The sequence below is a fragment of the Scylla paramamosain genome, chromosome 27, assembly GCF_035594125.1.
Source record: "Scylla paramamosain isolate STU-SP2022 chromosome 27, ASM3559412v1, whole genome shotgun sequence".
NCBI lineage: Eukaryota > Metazoa > Arthropoda > Malacostraca > Decapoda > Portunidae > Scylla > Scylla paramamosain.
The window spans coordinates 20,112,760-20,121,028 of record NC_087177.1 but is presented as its reverse complement, the minus strand read 5'-3'; positions in this window follow the sequence as shown (position 1 = coordinate 20,121,028).

Here is an 8,269-nt window from a genome sequence, read left to right as displayed (position 1 = left end):
TTATTTTTGGCAGGGGTTTTCATAATTTTCCTTGTTTTTTTTTCGTTTTTTTTTTTTTTTTTAGTGTTCTGTCCCTATGATTTGACACGTGTCTGTTCCTCAGGTATATCAATTAATTATTCCACACTTAAGCAATATTATATGCATGACATGTTGATTAATCCCAACACCTCTACCGGTAAGAGGGATGTAACTCAGCTACAGTACACCCATTGATGATTTTATACTTGTGGTTTACCTTTATCGAATACTAATCCTAAAAGTAAGAAGTGAGGGAATGACGTGCTTCTTCTCTCCCACATATTTCTCTTTTATTCTCTCTCATCACATTCTTCTTATATTCTCTACACTCTCTCCTCCTCTCCCTCCATCCATATTTCTCCTCTATTTCTTTATTTCACCTTTTAATCTCTATCCCTCATCTTTCCACACTTTCTTCCCTCATTTCCTCTATCTTCATTTTTCCTTCGGCCTCTATTTTATTTATTTATGTTTTTCACCTCTTCCTGAATATTCTTCTTCCCTTCCCTTTTTCCTCTTTTCTGTTCTCTTCCTGCCTTCATTTCTTCCCGTCTTCATTTATACTTCATCGCCCATCTCTTCCTCTTTATTCCTCATCTTTCCTCTCTTTTATTACTCCTCCTCCTCCTCCTCCTCCTCCTCCTCCTCCTCCTTTTCCTCTTCTTCAATAAGCAGCAGAAAGCAATTATCTTGTCAACTTTTCTTCCTCACCTCACTTTTCTTCACTTTCCGTCAAAACAATCCTTTTTACTTCTTATAATTCTCTCTCTCTCTCTCTCTCTCTCTCTCTCTCTCTCTCTCTCTCTCTCTCTCTCTAGCGAAGCAGTTGATGGTCGTTTAGTGAAAGCTAAAGAAGTAGTTGATGGCAGTGAGATCACTAACTACATGATTAGCAGTAGTTAATTAACCCTTCAGACAACCTTCTCGTACCTTGAGAAGTTAATTAAAATACTACAAAAATATTATAATCAAGTAATTAATTCTTCCCACGTAAAATGTCATTGAAGGATACAAGCTTTACTAAGTGTTACTGAGGAAAACTCTTTATACCTCACGTCATGTCACGGTGACAGTGTTAATTAAGAGTCTACGTAATGAAGTATTGGTTATCCCTCTCCTGTATCCTTAAGGCAACAAGAGTGACGAAAAAGGTTTAAACGGAGACTTGTTGCGCGCTCCCGCTCTCTTCCCCACTCCGTGACGCAATGCTTCCTCTGTTCTCGTTTTCTCTCGGGGAACATGATCAGATCGGTCTTTTAAAATTACTCATTTACTGTATAGTATCAGTTAATTCACCCCAAGACTGCTTCTTTGAGTCAGAATTATGGAGGAAAGTTGAGGAATAGTGACATAGGAGTTCATAAAAGCGAGCAAACAGAACTCTTGCAAGGAACCAAAGCGATAAAAGAAAAACGAGTGTGTAAGAAAACGGTCAGATATTCGTGCAGACTCAAATAAAATAAATGAAAGCTGCATGCTTCCTAGAAAGCAAGAGGAGATGAATCGAGTGTGCATGAAGATACCGTTCCCTTCCCTTTCTTTGCCTCCCTTTGTACTTTGAGCCTCAGCAGAGCACACAAGGGACAATTGGTGACGGTTTACAGATCATTAGTGCCTCGAGACTGTCCCGGCCGAAAGGGAGAGCACACATTAGAGAAAAATACAGAAAAAAATAAAAAGAAGCATTGTAATATTGAGCGCTGTAAATAGAAATGGAATTAGCTATATTCCCAAAGGTCTTGAAGGTACTTTCAAGTAAGCTTAAAGTGCCTGTTGTTAATACATCAGCGAAATATAATAGGTATAAACGTTTTTGAGGCGAAAAAGGAGTTTGGTTCGTGTTATGAGTGAATGCAAGTGATATTAAAGCAAAGAAAAAGAAAGCCGAAAAGTATGCAGGTGTTTTGAAATGTATTAAGAGAAGAGTACCTGTAGAAACAGGTGTTTCTGAGGCTTAAAAAAATAGTTTGTTGGCAGTAAGAGTGAATCCAAAGGAAGGTAATGCAAAGATTTAATGTTCGTAGTGTTAAAAAATAAAATAATTGTACGTAGATGTTTCCAGCATCTGTAAAAAAAAAAAAAATAATAATAAAAAAAAAAAAAATAAATAAATAAAAGTATGTAGAAATACAAGTATGTAGCAAAAAGTGTGGATGAGGAAAAAAAAAAAAAAAAGAAATGGACACGCTATTCTGTATGCACACACACACACACACACACACACACACACACACACGTATAAAAATGCATGAAACCAATAATGTTAATTAAAAAAAAAAGAAAAAAGTGAGAAATATGAAAAAAAAAGAAAGAAAATATTACAGTACTACGTAGACGAAATGAAAAGAAAAGAAAATATTTTTTTTTACTTTATTTTCATGTTTTTTTTTTTTTTTTGAGATTATTTAACAGGTATCTTTTAACGAAGCAGGTTTGGGTTATTTTCCAGAACCTCCTTATTCTAGACTGTTTCTTTTCATGATTTTGCAATTATTTCTCAATAAACTAAACATTTTGTCAGATTTTATTCCATGATGTTAATGCTTTAGACGATTTTTTTATTTATTTTTTCTATAATTTTACTGTTTTGGGCTACTTTCCTTCCAAAGACCAAGTATTCTGGACGTTTTTTTTTTTCCCATAGTTGGTTGGTGATATTGTTTTATATATTTTTACTGTGCGGGTTATTTCCGTTCAAAAATTTTCTCCTTTTCCACTAATTTCATCAGTAACTTTCATATTTTGTGCTCTTTTCGTTGATAACTTTCCTGTTACGGCTATTTCTTTCCACATTACTCCTGTTTTTGTGTTGTTTTCATTGATAATTTTTCATATTTTGTGTTGTTTTCGTCTGCTTCTTTCTTGTGTAATGCTATTTTTCATCCATAACCTCCTTTATTTTTAGCTATTTTCTTTTTATGTTTTTTTTTTTTTTAATGTCAAAATTTTTACCGCGATCATCTTATATATATATATATATATATATATATATATATATATATATATATATATATATATATATATATATATATATATATATATATATATATATATATATATATATATATATATATATATATGTATATATATATATATATATATATATATATATATATATATATATATATATATATATATATATATATATATATATATATATATATATATATATATATATATATATATATATATATATATATATATATATATATATATATATATATATATATATATATATATATATATATATATATATATATATATATATATATATATATATATATATATATATATATATATATATATATATATATATATATATATATATATATATATATATATATATATATATATATATATATATATATATATATATATATATATATATATATATATATATATATATATATATATACTCGTATATATATATATATATATATATACTCGTGTATATATATATATATATATATATATATATATTATATATATATTTTTTTTATTTATTTATTTTTCTATAAATGCAGGAAAGACACTGGCCAAGGACAACGAAAATTTAATAAAAAAAAAAATGTCCACTGAAATGCCAGTCCCATAAAAGGGTCAAAGCAGTAATCAAAAAATGATGAATAAGTGTCTTGAAACCTCCCTCTTGAAGGAATTCATGTCATAGGAAGGTGGAAATACAGAAACAGGCAGGGAATTCCAGAGTTTACCAGAGAAAGGGATGAATGATTGAGGATACTGGTTAACTGTTGCGTTAGAGAGGTGGGCAGAATATGGGTGAGAAAAAGAAGAAAGTCTTGTGCAGCGAGGCCACGGGAGGAGGGGTGGCATGCAGTTAGCGAGATCAGAAGAGCAGTTAGCATGAAAATAGCGGTAGAAAACAGCTAGAGATGCAACATTGCGGTGGTGAGAGAGAGACTGAAGACAGTCATTTTTTTTTTTTTTTTAATGTAGGAATGACACTGGCCAAGGGCAACAAACATCTAATAAAAGAAAAATGCCCACTGAAATGCCAGTCCCATAAAACGGTCAAAGCAGTGGTCAAAAATTGATGAATAAGTGTCTTGAAACCTCCCTCTTGAAGGAATTCAAGTCATAGGAAGGTGGAAATGCAGAAGCAGGCAGGAAGTTCTAGAGTTTACCAGAGAAAGGGATGAATGATTGAGAATACTGGTTAACTCTTGTGTTAGAGAGGTGGACAGAATAGGGGTGAGAGAAAGAAGAAAGTCTTGTGCAGCGAGGCCACGGAGGGAGGGGAGGCATGCAGTTAGCAAGATTAGAAGAGCAGTTAGCATAAAATTAGCGGTAGAAAACAGCTAGATATGCAACATTGCGGTGGTAAGAGAGAGGCTGAAGACAGTCAGTTAGAAGAGAGGAGTTGATGAGACGAAAAGCGTTTGATTCCACCCTGTCTAGAAGAGCAGTATGAGTGGAACCCCCCCAGACATTTGAAGCATACTCCATACATGGACAGAGTTAGCAGCTGGGGGGGGTGAGAAAAACTGGCGGGGACGCCAGAAAAAGAGAGAGAATAAGAGAGGGCTAATTTAGATTTATTGCCATAGCAGAGAATACTGTATAAAAAGAGTAAGGCTTGTTAAATTTCATTATGTGAAGTGGATTTTCATCTTACTTTGTATTTATGTGAAATAGTGAGAAAAAAAAAAAACATATCAGTCGTATTGTGAGTGAATTAACTTTCAGAAAATAATGTGTAAGAATAAAAGTGGTGTATATTGACAATTTTGCAGTGTTGAGGTGACTGAGGAAGCTCCTGTCGCCATTGAATTTTTTTCCTCACTTTAATTTAATATCGGTACGAACCAATCAGGAAAAGTCAAGTGTGTGGTGAATTTATTAACGTTGCTTCAAAAAGTACTGTAATATATGAAGTGGTTGAGAAATTTCCCCTACTAGTGAATGCCCGCCTTTCACTTACCTAACAAGAAAAAGTAAAAAAAAAAACATGAAAAGTTCAAAAAGTCATGTTAGATTTAATTTCTGGGAGTGGTGTGGAGCTTAGCCATTCTACGCCTCCACTGACGAATCTCCATCACACACTTACCTAACAAAGTATTAAGAGGGAGAAAATAGCAGTGTTTATATAGGGTAACAGAGAGTGTGGCATAAAAGTCAAGGTATATTTAATTGTTCTGAGTAGTGAGGAGGTTGAACTCTTCACGCCTCCAGTAGTAAAGCTCCACCACACAATTGTGAAATATTAACAGGTGAAGGTCTCTGGTGATCATATAAAGCATAATGAAACAAAGTAATATACAAACTCATGTTAGATTTGATTAATTTGATTTACACACACACAAGCCGTACATTAATTCTTCCACACACTCGTACTGGCCTCTTCCTGCACCCAACCACTCCTTTTTCCAGTTTCTCATCCCCACCTACCTATCACCACACCCAACTTGTCATCCTCCTGCCTAGTCATCCCTTTATCTACTCCCCTGCCTTATTCCCTATTATTGTACTCTTTTCTCTGTCCCAGCCATCTCACAACCACTACCTATCCATCCCTCGCTCGCCTGACCTTCCTCAACCTCTTGTGACGTCGCAGATTGACGATACTTGGAACTGAAACGTGAGACGAATCATCTTGGCAGCGCGAAACTCAAGGGACGAGGCTAGCTGATATGATTATGTGTGGCGTAAATGTATGTATGTAGTTTACTATATATAGTTTTACAAATCTACACGTCTTCTGCAGTTTATTCTTCTTTTATAGTGATGAGTCTTGCGCATCAGATAACAATAATGCTTCTCCTATCGCCGTTTCCTAGAGTGAGGGGTTGGCTCCATGTAAGAGTCTCCTCCATCTGTTTCTTTCCCTTGCATTATCCTCTGTGACTCCCATCCTTTGCAGTTCTATCGTAGTTCCTTCCCTCCATCTCACTCTGTCTCACTGTAAACAGCAATGTCCCTGTGTCACCATCTTTGTTTTGTGAGTCATGTTAACTATTCACAGCTTGGTAATGACGAGTGAAACGCTCGAGCTGCTTCACTGCGTCACTCACTGTTCATGCTCATCTCTATCATCGTCCACAGCTTCTTTATTTACAGCATAACTCTTATTTCCATATGAAAAAAAAAATATATATATATATGTTAGTATGTAAAATGATAATACATTCGTGTGAATACAATTTCTTGGACAGATATCACGCCGCTGCCTCTATGTATTTACAGAACAAGCCAGCGCCAAGTACAAGAGTTGGAACGAAAAGACGCCGTGACGCAGTGGGCCTCTGCTCTCGTGGACAGTGATCTGCCGCAAGAGTTGAGGTTTGTCCTGGCCGCGGAATTCCGGATAACGCAGGTGTTTGGGAGAGTGGATGATCAGCCAGGACTAAGTAGAAGATGCCGAGTCTCGGGAGTGAACTGTGTGGTGCAGGACTGTAGCGGTTATGCAGTCTCTTTTAACAAGAGACATCGTGGAGGAGGAGGCTGGCGAGTGCTCTCAACACAGGTGAGGGAGAGGCGCCATGGTAACTGTGACCCTGGCCAGGAAGTCTCTTGTGTTGAACATCTGCGTTGTGTTACCAAGACTGTGTATTGGTTCAGCGCATACAGTCTGATCACTAAGCGTGTTGTAGTGGTGGAACTATGTCGAATGATTATTGATCGTTAGAAAAAAACTATAGGTGTGATAATAACTCGATGCTTGAGTTACACTAACGTTGCCACCGCCACCACCGCCACTACTAAGAGTAAGTACATGATTCTTGTTCACGTTAATAGTGATAGGAAGGAAATATCTCCATTTATTCCCATATACTGTGGAAGTGCTCCCTCAAGACAAGACCCGGAACTCTTTTACACTGGGTGACTGTAATACAAAGATCGAGAGAAAAAAAAAAGTGTAGTCAGCCGACAAAGAGGAGAGGAGAAGGCTGAGGGAAGCTTTTGTCCTGCTCTATACTCAGAGAGACTGACGATGATGATGATGATGATTATGATGAGGAGGAGGAGGAGGAAAATTACTAATGTCTTGAAGGATAATGTTTAGTAGCAGTGTATCAGCTGATTAAAACACAATGACGTTTCAGTGACACCTACTACGATCTCTAAAAAGTTAACAAGGTGAAAAAGAACATAACATTTTAATAGCAGACAGGATAACGTTGATTAGTAGCGCATGAATTGATGAGAATACAGTTTAACATTTCAATCACAAGAAACACCCACTAATAACAAAATCAATGAAAAGCTAATCATTGAGCATCTGACTCCTGATTGTGAAGGAATGATAACATAAGACACACACGTAATAACAGATTACTTATTTTTATTAACTTTGTGAGATTTTTTAGAGGGGGGAGGGAATTTGTTGTTACTGAAATGGTATTGTTTCAATCAACTGGTGTACTGCCGCTTAACATCACCTTTCCTGTTATTAATTAGCTAACTTGTTTTTATTCCTTATTTTTGAGAAAATATTTGTTGTTATTAATGTTATTGCATTTTAATCAATCCGTCATTCTTTCAGTTACTAATCAGTATCCTCTTCCTCCTCCTCTTCCTCCTCCTCTTCCTCCTCCTGCTTTTCATCATCATCATCAGCATCATCACGATCATGATCATCATTTTCATCATCATCATGATTATCATCATCATCAACCTCCATAGGTATACAAAAGGACACATTAACACAAATTTTACTCCACATCCTAGAGAACATATTTCCCCCCTCACCTGAAGGAGAGGCAGGGTCAGAGGGCGGTGTGTCGGTGCGGCTCAAGATCACTTATGGCTGAGGATGTTTTCCCTGCCGCACCGTGAATAGTGAAGAGAGAAAGGCGGGCGGCGAGGGCTGGGAGAGCCCGAGCTGAGGAATGGAGCAGTGAGGCATACAAAGCAGGGAAGAATATGAATGAAGAATGGTAAATTAGGTACAGTAGGGAGATGGGAAAACTAGGGAGGGAAGGAGGAAAGCAGTGATGAGTGATGGAGGTGAAGTAAAATTAGGTTAATAGCTGTTCTAATTTGACCACGGAAAATTGACGTCCCTTGCTGGAATGCGCCTGAATCTAGACTGACAGAGTGGTTCCGCGGATCGGCTGGCAATTCAGCTGCGACCGGCTGCATTTCGCTCCTGTGTTCACATTCCCTGCTAAAACCAGCCAAGAATTGCGCCGTGTAAACCCACCTTTAGCTAAGAGGTAGAGAGAGGAATAATAGGATGAGACTGAGAGAGGAACACTACAGGGAGAGAAGAGGAAGGCAGTGATGG